Below are 12,095 nucleotides of genomic sequence, written 5' to 3' on the forward strand. Positions count from 1 at the left end.
CCTGCACATCTTTGGATTGTGGGAGGATACTGAAGCACCCGGAGGAAACCCATGCAAACTCTACACAGACAGTTGCCCAAGGCTGGAATCGAACCTAAATCCCTAGCACTGTGAGGCAGCAATGCTAATCACTGAGCTACCATGCTGTCTTATTGCCAATAATGTTCTAGCTCTGATGAAGAGTCATCTAGACATGATACATTAGCTTGCTGTCTCTCCATGGATGCCTGACCCATGTGATTCCCAGCATTTTATTTTATTTTCAGTACAAATTCCAGTATCTGCAGTAACTTGCTTCTACAATGTTCCGTTTAATTTCTCTTTGCTCCATCTGCCTGAATCTAAAGGAATCCTTGGTTACAAGCAGCCTGTTTGTTGCCTTGATGTTACATGAGCTGCTGTACAGCAATACCTACTCAACATAGAAGGAATATTAGTTGCCAAACCTCCATAACTGGCCTGCAGCATCCAGGAACCAAAGATTAATCTCCAGCACATTGTTGAGAAATGCCTGGAGAAAAAAATGACAGGGCATGAAAAATATTGATGTTTCTTTTTATTTTCTCTGAACACTTGCGTTCATTATTCATTGACTCACATAAATATGTGTTGGTACAGAAGAAGTCAAGAGTGTGTTGCTGGAAAAGCACAGCAGGTCAGGCAGCATCCAAGGAGCAAAAAATCGATGCTTCGAGCATTAGCCCTTCATCAGGAAAGGAGGCCATTCAGCCTGCTGTGCCTGCGCTGACTCTCCAAATTAATATCATTAGTTATTGTTCTGCCTTGCACATTGGATGATTATTTGAATAGAAGTAAAGTTCTCTTGAATGCCTCAATTGACTCTACTGTCACCATACTTACAGGCAATAAATTGCAAACTAGACCCACTTGTGCCCCCTTTTCTACACTGGCAAATCACCTCATCTGTGCTTTCTCATACCCGATCCTTTGACAAGCGGGAACAGTTCTCCTTCTCTACTCTATCCAGACCTCTCATCGGAGAACATCTATCAGATTTCCTCTTAGCCTTCATCTCTCCAAGGGGAGCAGTCCCAAACTCTTCAGTCTATTCTCAATGACTGATGTTTCTCAAATACTAACTTTTGTAGTGGTATTTTAACTTGGGTTCCTCCAGAGTTCAAACCTGGGCCTCGGCATTATTAGTCCAATGATATTACCATTTTGCCATCATCTCCTCTCTACTTGTGTTGCAGTGGTAGTTTCCGTCCCTGTGGACTAGGAGCCCAGGGTTCAAGTCCCAGCTGCGCTGGAGTTGCTCCATCTCTGAACAGGTTGGTTAGAAGAAAAATCTACAAATGTTCCAGGTATTTCTCTAATCAACCTGTTCAGATATATTATTTAATGCAGAATACAGGGTTAAAGGCAGGACTCTTGGCAGTGTGGAGGAACTGAGGGATTTTGGGGTTCATGTCCATAGGTTCCTCCAAGTTGCCACCCAAGTTGATAGGGTCGTTAAGAAGGCGTATGGTGTGTTGGGCTTTCATTAGCAGGGGGATTGTTCTTTAGAGCCATGAGGTTATGCTGCAGCTCTACAGAGCGTTGGTTAGACCACACTCTGGAATATTCTGTTCAGTTCTGGTCACCTCATTGTAGGAAAGATGTGGAAGCTTTAGAGAAGGTGCAGATGAGATTTACCAGGATGCTGCCTGGACTGGAGGGTATGTCTTATGAAGAAAGGTTGCGGAAACTTGGGCTTTTCTCATTGAAATGAAGAAGGATGAGAGGTGACTTGATAGAGGTATATAAAATGTTCAGAGGCATAGATAGAATGGACAGACAGAGACTTTTTCCCATGGCAGAAATATCTATCATATGGAGGCATAATTTTAAGGTGATTAGTGGATGGTTGAGGGGTGATGTCAGAGGTAGGTTCATTATACAGAGAATGGTGAGTATGTGGAATGTACTGCCAGCAGTGGTAGTAGAGTCAGGGACATCAGGGACATTTAAGCAACTCTTGGGTAGGCACATGGAGAGATTGTACAGTGAAGGTTATCTAGGTTAGTCTGATTTTAAGAGTAAGGTAAAAGGCCGATACAACATTGAGGGCTGAAGGGCCTGTACTGTGCTGTACTTTTCTATGTTCTCTGTTCTATATTCTATGTCAATAAACCTATTCTATGACTGTTATGAAGATGTGGGTGTGCTGTACCTTTTTAAGAGAGTTGAAAGCTAGCAAATACTACCTGACAGCACCAAGTGTTCTGAAAAAAGATACAGTGTAACGTGCTCCAGCTGCTGGGGTAGCTAGAATAGCTGGTTGCCTGGAAACAACAAAACAGATTTGAATTAGGCCATCAATTTAAATTATACCCCGAAAAACACGAAACTCCAATCCAGTTTGAATTTAGTATATTGACAATCTTAAAAGCCAATGACACAATCCAATGCTTTGAGGGTATCAGACCAGGGAAAACTGAAAGTTGGGAGGAGAACTGCCAAGCCACCAGCATGTAAAAAGATTGTCCAAAAATAGTTCTCTCAAAGATACCTTTATCAATCAGTAATCTGTGAAGCAGAAATCCCGAAGAAGAAGAAAAGATTCAACATCTGACTGGTTTTTGAAAAGTTGAATTTTGGTAAATCTTAACCAGGGGGTTTTATCGGGCTAGTATTATAGAAGGGAAAGTAAAATTTAGGTGAGATAAAGAAGTTGTGAATAGTTGTTAGTTAATTATTCTCTGTTGTACTTGAAGAAATAAAGTTGTTACTTTAACTAGTTCTTGGCCTATAACATTTTCACAGATTACTGCACGGGATAAACCTTTTCTGTGTTGTTGGGTTAAATTAAACAGGAGGGTTTACCCCGTGTCGTAACAATGACGAACAAGTCGCTATCCCTTCCCCCTTTACAGGAATGTTTATCAGATCAAAAACACACGAGTCCAAAGATTACGGTCATTTGTGCATTGCAACAGAACTGAGCAAAAAAACAAAATTACTTTTGGAAACTGAAAGAACTGTGGATGTTGTCAATCAGAAACAAAAACAGAAGTTGCTGGAAAAGCTCAGCAGGTCTGTTGAGGGGTGGGGGGGGGGGGGAGGGGGGGTGCAGAGAAAAGGATAAACTATGGATTGTCCCCAAGTTGGTTCTGATTCCAAGATTATTTTGCACATACACTCAAGTTACTGGCATTGGGGCATCTTCCTGAAACAGTCATGGTGAGATAGATTCCAAGGAATTCTCCACAAGTGGTAAAGAAGACTCCCATGGGTCTTCAGCTCACACAGTTACACAGAAAGAAAGTGCAATAGACCACTGCTTTCAGGCAGGTTAAATTCTCTCTGAGTTAAAAATTGTACAGTCTTATTCCACTACAACTGGACCATTGTGACTTCTCCCTGAAAGTTTTCTAGGCTCCTGAGCTCCCTGTTCTGTCAGGTGCAATACTATTGCAACTTCTGCCTTTTCCTGAGCAAAGTATCCTCTGATTAAAAGTTCAAGGTATGGATTCACAAACATTTTGAGAATTAATGTTTGGATCACATCTCCTCAGGAGACTCCACTGACAACAGTAATAGACAAGAGAGAGGCTGGTTGGACCAGGAGACTGGAGCAGTGCTCTATCACAGAATTCACTGTATACACCCCAGCTCAAATAAATTACCCATCCCCTGGTCTCCTCCTGAGTTATGGCACTACATGCTGTATTTCACTGGAATTAAGAATAGCATCAAGTTCCTTCAGTGCCCTGTAACAACTGCCAGTTCCTGGCAAGTTTGCTCTTTTACAAGGTGGCGTTAACTAAAATAACTGGCTCAAAAAAAAGTGAAAAACTCATGTATTTTGCATAATTTTAAGAGACTGAATGGTGGATGAGGTGATTCCACTCCAAGATAACATGTACACACAGAAATTCTTGTAAGAGGAGCAAGCAGTCAAACCACCCCAACCCATTGGACTGATTCTGAGTGCCTGATGACAACTCTTGTCCCACTCAGGAGCAGATTAAATCAAAGGATTCCCGCATAACTAACTTAGATTCTCAAACCACAGGAAAAGGGCATTGTCTAATTAATTACCTAGAAAACTTGTAAAAGGCTCTTCTGGCACAATGTAGTATCCCTAATTCTGGACCAGAAGGCCTCGGTTTAAAGTGCCCCCCCCCCCCCCCATTCAAATTCGACCTTCCAAAGTGAGTCACTTCACATTTTTCCAGGTTGAACTCCATCTGCCACTAATCAGTCCAGTTCTGCATCTGTCAATATCGCGTTGCAACTTACAACAGCCCTCCACATTACCTACAACTCCACTAAACTTTGTGTCATTAACAAACTTACTAACCCATCCTTCCACTTCCTCATCCAACTCATTGATAAAAGTCACAAAGAGCAGCGGTTCCAGAACTGATCCCTGCGAAACACCACTGGTCACCAAGCTGCAGGGTGTATAGTTTTCATCTGCTACCACCTGTCTTCTATGGGCCAGACAGCCAGATTTCCCTGTATCCCATGCCGCCTCACTTTCTGAATTAGCCTACCATGGGGAATCTTATTAAATGCCTTGCTAAAATCCATATACACCACATCCACTGCTCTACCTTCATCAATGTGTTTTGTTATATCCTCAAAGAATTCAACAAGGTTTGTGAGGCATGAACTGCCCCTCACAGAGCCATGCTGACGTTTTTGAATCAAACTATGTGTTTCCAAGTAATCATAAATCCTGTCTCTCAGAATCCTCTCCAATACTTTACCCACCACAGACGTAAGACTGACTGGTCTGTAATTTCCAGAATTATACCTATTCCCTTCCTTGAACAAGGAAATAACATTTACCACCCTCCAATTATATGGCACTACTCCTGTGGACAGCAAGGATGCAAAGATCATTGCCAAAGGCGCAGCAATCTCTTCCCTCGCTTCCCGTAGTAACTTTGGGTATATCCCGACTGGCCCAGGGGACTTATCCATCCTTATGTTTTTCAAAGTTTTCAGCATATCCTCCTTCCTAACATCAACCTGTTCGAGCGTATCAGTCTGTTTCATGCTGTCCGCAGAAACGACAAGGTCCCTCTCACTAGCAAATACTGAGGCAAAGTATTCATTAAGGACCTTCCCTACACCCTCCGACTCCAGGCGCAAGTTCCCTGCACTATCCCTCATTGGTCCTACCCTCACTCTAGCCATCCTCTTGTGCCTCACATAAGAGTAGAACACCTTAGGGTTTTCTTTAATCCTACCCACTAAAGCTTTTTCATGCCTCCTTCTAGCTCTCCTAAGTCCATTCTTAAATGGAGTTCCTTCCTGGCTACCTTGTAATTCTCTAAAGCCCTGTCTGATCCTTGCCTCCTCAATCTTAAGTAAGCTTCCTTCTTCCTATTGACTAGATGTTCCACATCCCTTGTCACTCAAGGTTCTTTAAACCTACCATCCCTTTCTTGCCTCAGTGGGACAAACCTGTCCAGCAATTATCAGCATGTGCTCCCGAAAGAACCTTCACATTTCTGTCGTGCATTTCCCTGAATATCTTCCCAATTTAGGTGCCCCAGTTCCTGCCTAATAGCATTGTAGTTCCCTCTTCCCCCAATTAAATACTTTGCCATACCATCTGCTCCTATCGCTCTCCATAAGTATAGAAAAGGCCAGGGAGTTGTGATTACTATCAGCGAAATACTCTCCCACCGAGAGATCCGACACCTGGCCTGGTTCATTGCCAAGCACCAGATCCAATATGGCCTCCCCTCTAGTCGGCCTATCTACATACTGAGTCAGGAATCCCTCCATTACGCATTTGACAAAAACTGTTCCATCCAAACTATTTGAACTAAGAAAATTCCAATCAATATTAGGGAAGTTAAAGCCACTCATGACAACAACCCTGTTACTTCTGCATCTTTCCAAACTCTGCCTCCCAATCTGCTCTCAGTGTCTCTGTTGTTATTGGGGGGGGGGGTCTGTACAAAACTCGCAATAAAGTGACTGCTCCTTTCCTGTTTCTGACTTCCACCCATACTGACTCTGTTGACAAACTCTCCTCGATGACCTCCCTTTCTGCAGTTGTGATACTATCCCTGATTAGCAATGCCACTCCCCCACCTCCTTTACCTCTCTCCCTATTCCTTTTGAAACATCTTAACCCTGGAACATCCAACAACCATTCTTGCCCTTGAGATATCCAAATCTCCATAATGGCCACAACATCATCATTCAAAGTACTGATCCATGCTCTGAGTTTGTCACCCTTATTCCTGATACCTCTTGCATTAAAGTAGACACATTTAAACCCATCACACTGACTGCACCTTTGCCCTATGAAGCAGATTCTCTGCGCACTGTATCTGGCTGTTTACTACCTACTCCATCATCTGATCCATGGCTCTGGTTCCCACCCCTTGCTAATCTAGTTTAAACCTTCCTAAAGAGTTCTAGCAAACCTTCCAGCCAGGATATTGGTGCCCTCCAGTTCAGGTGCAACCTGTCCTGGTCCCACCTTCCCCAGAAGGTATCCCAATGATCCACATATCTGAAGCCCTCCCTCCTATACCAGCCCTGCAGCCACGTGTTCATCTGTACTCGCTCTCTTTTCATAGCCTCACTAGGCCATGGAACCGGTAGCAATCTTGAGATTACTACTCTGCTCGTCCTGTCTTTTAACTTCCAACCTAACTCCCGATATTCATTTTTCAGCTGCTCATCCCTTTCCCTAGCTATGTTATTGGTATCTATGTGTACCACAACTTCTGGCTGCTCTCCCTCCCTCTTAAGAATCCTATGGACTCGATCCGAGACATCCCTGACCCTGGCACTTGGGAGGCAACATACCCTGACACCTGGGAGTCTCATTCACGACCACAGAACCTCCTGTCTGTTCCTCTCACCATTGAATCTCTTGTCACTATCGCTGTCCTATTCTACCCCCTTCTGTTCTGAGCTACAGAGCCAGGTTCAGTGCCAGAAACCTGGCCGCTGTGGCTTCCCCCTGGTAAGTACCCCACCCTCCCCCTCCCCCTCCCCCTCCCCCCAGCAGTATCCAATACGGTATTCTTATTATTGAGAAGAACAGCCCCAGCGGGTCTCTGCACTGTCTGCCTATTCCCTTATTTTCTCCTAACAGTCACTCATCCTGTAACTTAGGTGTGACCACCTCTCTATAATTCCTCTGTCTCACCTCCTCAGCCTCCTGAATTATCCAAATTATCCAGCTCCAGCTGCAGTTCCCTAATGTGGTTTGTGAAGAGCTGGAGTTGGGTGCACTTCTCACAGGTGAAGTCAGCAGAGATGCCAGTGGTGACCCTTCCCTCCCACATCCTGCAAGAGGAGCATGCAACTGCCCTAGCCTCCATCCATTCTGCTCTAAATTGCCAAGAGAGATTGAATAAACTGGGAAAAAAAAGCCTTACCTTACCAACCCCCACATATGGTCTTTTTTTTGGTTAGTGGAGGAAGACGGGTGGGAGACACTACACGTGTAGTGTCTCAGGTTTAGCCATAGTTCATGTGTTCTATCAGTTCACATGCCCAGCAATCCCATTGTCCACATCCACTCCTGCTGAGCCTTCGCTCCATTTATTCATGGGGAAAATATTTAAATGGGAAATTTACCTTCCGGGCAGCCCTGATCCCTGGTCTCCACACGCCCGCTGCTGCAATGGACATACCAGTACTTACTTCAGAATTCCATTTTCCTACCACCTAGCAGAAGTGAAATTGATTGATGCCATAAATCATAACACTCAGGTTTCCCGGATGGGTGTTTAATAGAGACGGATGATAATTACCCAGTGACGCATACACATTGGGATTTTCCAAACCTGTCACATACTGAAAGTGTAACATTCGCCTTTGTTTATGATGACCATTTTGTACAGTTCTTGTAAGCCAAATGGCAATTGTTGTACTTAGTTTCTTCAGATTCAGGGACTGGATTCTTGAGATACAGTTTACATATAATTAATAGCAACCATTTGACCCAAGCAGTCTATGACATGGGAGCATTCACCTTGCCTTGATTTGATTTGATTTGATTTACTATAGTCACATGCAGGGTAGTACGGTGGCTTGATGGTTAGAACTGCTGCCTCACAGCACCAGGGACCTGGGTTCAACTCCAACCTCAGGTGACTGTGTGAAGTTTGCACATTCTCCCCATGTCTGCGCAGGTTTCCTCTCACAGTCCAAAGATGTGCAGGTTAGGTGGATTAGCCATGGGAAATGTAGGGTTACAGGGATAGGGTATGGGGGTGAGTCTGGGTGGGATGTTCTTCAGAGAGTCAGTGTGGACTTGTGGGGCCAAATGGCCTGTTTCCCCACTGTAGGGATTCTTTGATATACCTAATTACAGTGAAAGGTTTTGTATTGTGAGCAGTACAAGCCGATCATAGCAAACAAGGACATAGAAATCGTAGGCTGCTTAGACAGAGCGAGGCGTACAAGATTACCGCTGCACAGGAGGTGTGTAAAGCAACAGAGGAAGTTGGAAGAGAGCACTACCAGGGTGGGAGAGGTCTTCGATGTGGCAGTCTATCCGTAGCAATTAGAAGTGCAGATGGACTCCATGGATGGGAGGTTGGCTTCTGTGATGGTCTGGGTTGTGCACACAACTTTCTGCAGTTTCTTATGGTCCTGGACAGAGCAGTTGCCATACCGGGCTTTCCAGTATGCCCAAGATATTTAGTCAATCAGGCATTTATCCTGATTCTTGTTTGGATATATTAGTGACTGACATTCCCTCCATTTGTTTTTGGTAAGCAAACCTCTAAGATCTGTGTGGGACAGCAATTTCCAAAATCAGAAGTCAATGCATCGGTGCACTGGTCACACCAATCGGATATGCATGGGTCCTTGAAACAGCTGCACAACTTAGAAAAAAGGTTGTTGAGTGATAGATTTGTACTGATAATCCCAGCCTTGTTTTTTCTACAAGTGGAAACATCTTTATGTCTACCTTATCAAACACCATAGAATCATCGAGTCATACAGCATGGAAACAGATCATTCAGTCCAACTTGTCCGTGCCGACCAGGAGTCCTGATCTGAATTAGTCCCATTGCTTGTGTTTGGCCTATTTCCTTCTAAATCTTTCCTATTCATGTACCAGTTCAGATGTCTTTTAAATGTTCTAATTGTAGCTGCCTCTACCACTTCCTCTGTGTGAAGAAGTTGCCCCTCGGGTCCCTTTTTAAATCTTTCCCATCTCACCTTAAACCTATGTCCTGTAGTTTTAGACTTACCTACTCTTGAAAAAGACCTTGGCTAGTCACCCTATCCATGCCCCTCATGATTTTATAAACCTCTATAAGATCACCCCTCGGCCTCCAACGCTCCAGGGAAATAAAGTTCCAGCTTTTCCTTATAACATGCTTGTAATTTTTTTTTATCCTTTCTAATTTAACAACATCCTTCATATATAGCAGGATGACCAGAATTGCACACAGTGTTCTAAAAGTGGCCCCACCAATGTCTCTTACAGCCATAACATGACCTCCCAACTCTTGTACTCTATGGTCTGACCAATAAAGGCAAGTGTGCCAATACCTTCTTCACCACCCTGTCTACTGTGCTGCCACTTTCAAGGTACAATACACCTGCACACCAAGGTCCCTCTGTTCAACTGCATATCCCAGGGCCCTGTTTATGTCCCCCACACAGGTTATCCTTACCAAAGTGCAACACCTCCATTTGGAGTTTATCCAAATTAAACTTCATCGGCTACTTCTCAGCTCATTGGCCCAGTTGATGAAGGTCCCATTATAATCTTAGATAACCTTCTTCACTGTCCACTATACCACCATTTTTGCTGTCATCATCTGCAAACTTACCAACCATGCCACCAATATTCTCATCCAAATCGTTGATATAAATAACGAACAACAATAGAACCAGAACCAATCCTTGCAGCACGCTGCTGGTCACAGGCCTCCAATCTGAATAACAACACTCTACCACTGCCCTCCGTCTTTTACTATCAAGCCAATTTTGTATCCAGTATCCTAATTCTCCCTGGATCCCTTGTGATCTAACCATATTAAGGCTACCATGCAAGACCTAATTGAAGGCCTTTCTAAAGTCCATGTAGACAATGTCTACCCCTCTGCCTTTATCTGTCGTCTTGGTAACCGCATTTAAAAAAAGTTAAAAATCATACGACACCAGGTTATAGTCCAACAGGTTTATTTGGAAGCACTAGCTTTCGGAGCGCTGCTCCTTCGTCAGGTAGCTTGTCTTTTTAAAAAACTCAATCAAACTTGAGACACAATTTTCCCTGCACAAAGCCACGCTGTCTATCCCTAATCAATCCTTGCCTTTTCAAATGCATGTAAATCCTAGCTCTCAGAATCCCCTCCAAAACCTACCACTGACTGGATGTCAGACTCATCAGTCTATATTCCCTGGTTTTTCCTTGCTGCCGTTCTTAAACAATGGCACAGCATTAGCCACTCTCCAGTCTTCCAGCACCCATCCCATGACTGTCAATGATACAAACATCTCTGCAAGGGGTCCCGCAGTCTCCTTCTTAGCTTCCCACAGTGTCCTGCAATACACCTGATCAGGTCCCAGGAATTTAACTCTCTTTATGTTTTCAAGACCTTCAGCACCTCCTCTTCTGTGACGTGGACTCTTTTCAAGATATCACAATTTACTTTCCCAATTTCTCTAGTTTCCATCTCTTTCTCCATACTAAATACTTGGGTGAAATATTTGTTTAGTATCTCACCCATCTCCTGTCGTTCGGCAATCTAGGTTTGGCCAATAAATCATTTTAGCTGCATGACACTGGAATCTTCCGTGTTAAATTCTGTGTCTTATGGTCCTGCTTCACAACGACCTGATGAAGAAGCAGTGCTTCGAAAGCTAGTGTGCTTCCAAATAAATCTGTTGGACTATAACCTGGCGTTGTGTGATTTTTAACTTAGTCCACCCCAGTCCAACGCCGGCTTCTCCCTCCACACATAGACAGCCTTGTGGATCTTTAAGGGGCCTATTCTCTCCCTAGTTACTCTTTTGCCCTTAATGTACTGACAGAATCTCTTGGGATTCTCCTTAAACTTATTTGCCAAAGCTATCTCATGTCCTCTTTTTGCCCTCCCGATTTCACTCTTAAGTGTAATCCTGCAGGGATTCATTTGATCTCAACTGCCTATACCTGACATATTGTTCATTCTTTTTCTTGAACAAAACCTTAATATCCCTAGCCATCCAGTGTTCCTTATACTTGCCAGCCTTGCCCTTCATGCTAACAGGAACATATTGTCACTGAACTCTTGTCATCTCCTTTTTAAAAGCATCCCACATGCAAGACATCACTTTAGCTGTGAACAGCCTCCCCCAGTCTACTTTTGACAGTTACTGTCTAACACCATCTAAGTTGGCCTTACTCCAAATTAGAGCTTTAACTTTCAGAACAGGCCTATACTTTTTCCATAACTATTTTAAAACTAATAAAATTACAATCACTGGCTCCAAAATGCTCCCTAATAACACCTCAGGCACTTGCTGGGACTTATTTCCCAAGGGAAGGTCAAGTATTGCTCCTTTTCCAGTAGATATATTTACATATTGAATAAGAAATGTTTCTTGAACGCATAACAGGTTCGTCCTCATGCAAGTCTCTTGGACTATGGCAATCCCAGTCTACGTTTGGAAAGTTAAAATCCCCCACTGTTATAAGCCTACTTTTCTCACAGATATCTGAGATCTCCTTACTTACTTGCTCCTGAATTTCTCACTAATTATTGAGGGGCCACTAAAAGGAATTTTTGAAAGAACCAGGTAACCTCCATCAGGTTACCTCTCAAGCCTCTCTTTTTGAAGCCTGTTCAATATGTTTTACTGGCTGGGAATTGATTAGCGTAACTAGCCAGTGTTCAATGCAGACTGACACCAACAGCATGGGTTTAATTCCCATGAGGTTACCATGAAGGAATGTACTTCTCAACCTCTCCCTTTATTTAAGATGCAGTGACCCTTTAGTTAAGCCACCACCAGTTGTGTGTCTCTCTAATGACTATGGTAACTTTACCTTTACTGTATATGATCTTCTCTGGAATCAGCCTTCCAAATCTTTTTATTTCGTCCTCCTGTGCATCCATATTTATTTTTATGATAGGAGACCAGAATTTTGCAAGGTAGGT

The 12,095-nt window shown here is 43.5% G+C and overlaps 1 protein-coding gene across 2 annotated transcripts in view; it reads left to right on the forward strand.

Annotated features, from left to right (window-relative positions):
• LOC122539774 (uncharacterized) overlaps positions 1-12,095 on the forward strand; it is an 82,403-nt gene that overhangs the window by 1,613 nt on the left and 68,695 nt on the right. The window lies entirely within an intron of this gene.

Source organism: Chiloscyllium plagiosum, unplaced genomic scaffold, assembly GCF_037043375.1.
Source record: "Chiloscyllium plagiosum isolate Xiang-an unplaced genomic scaffold, Cpla_swu_hap1 HiC_scaffold_32, whole genome shotgun sequence".
NCBI classification, from domain to species: Eukaryota; Metazoa; Chordata; class Chondrichthyes; order Orectolobiformes; family Hemiscylliidae; genus Chiloscyllium; species Chiloscyllium plagiosum.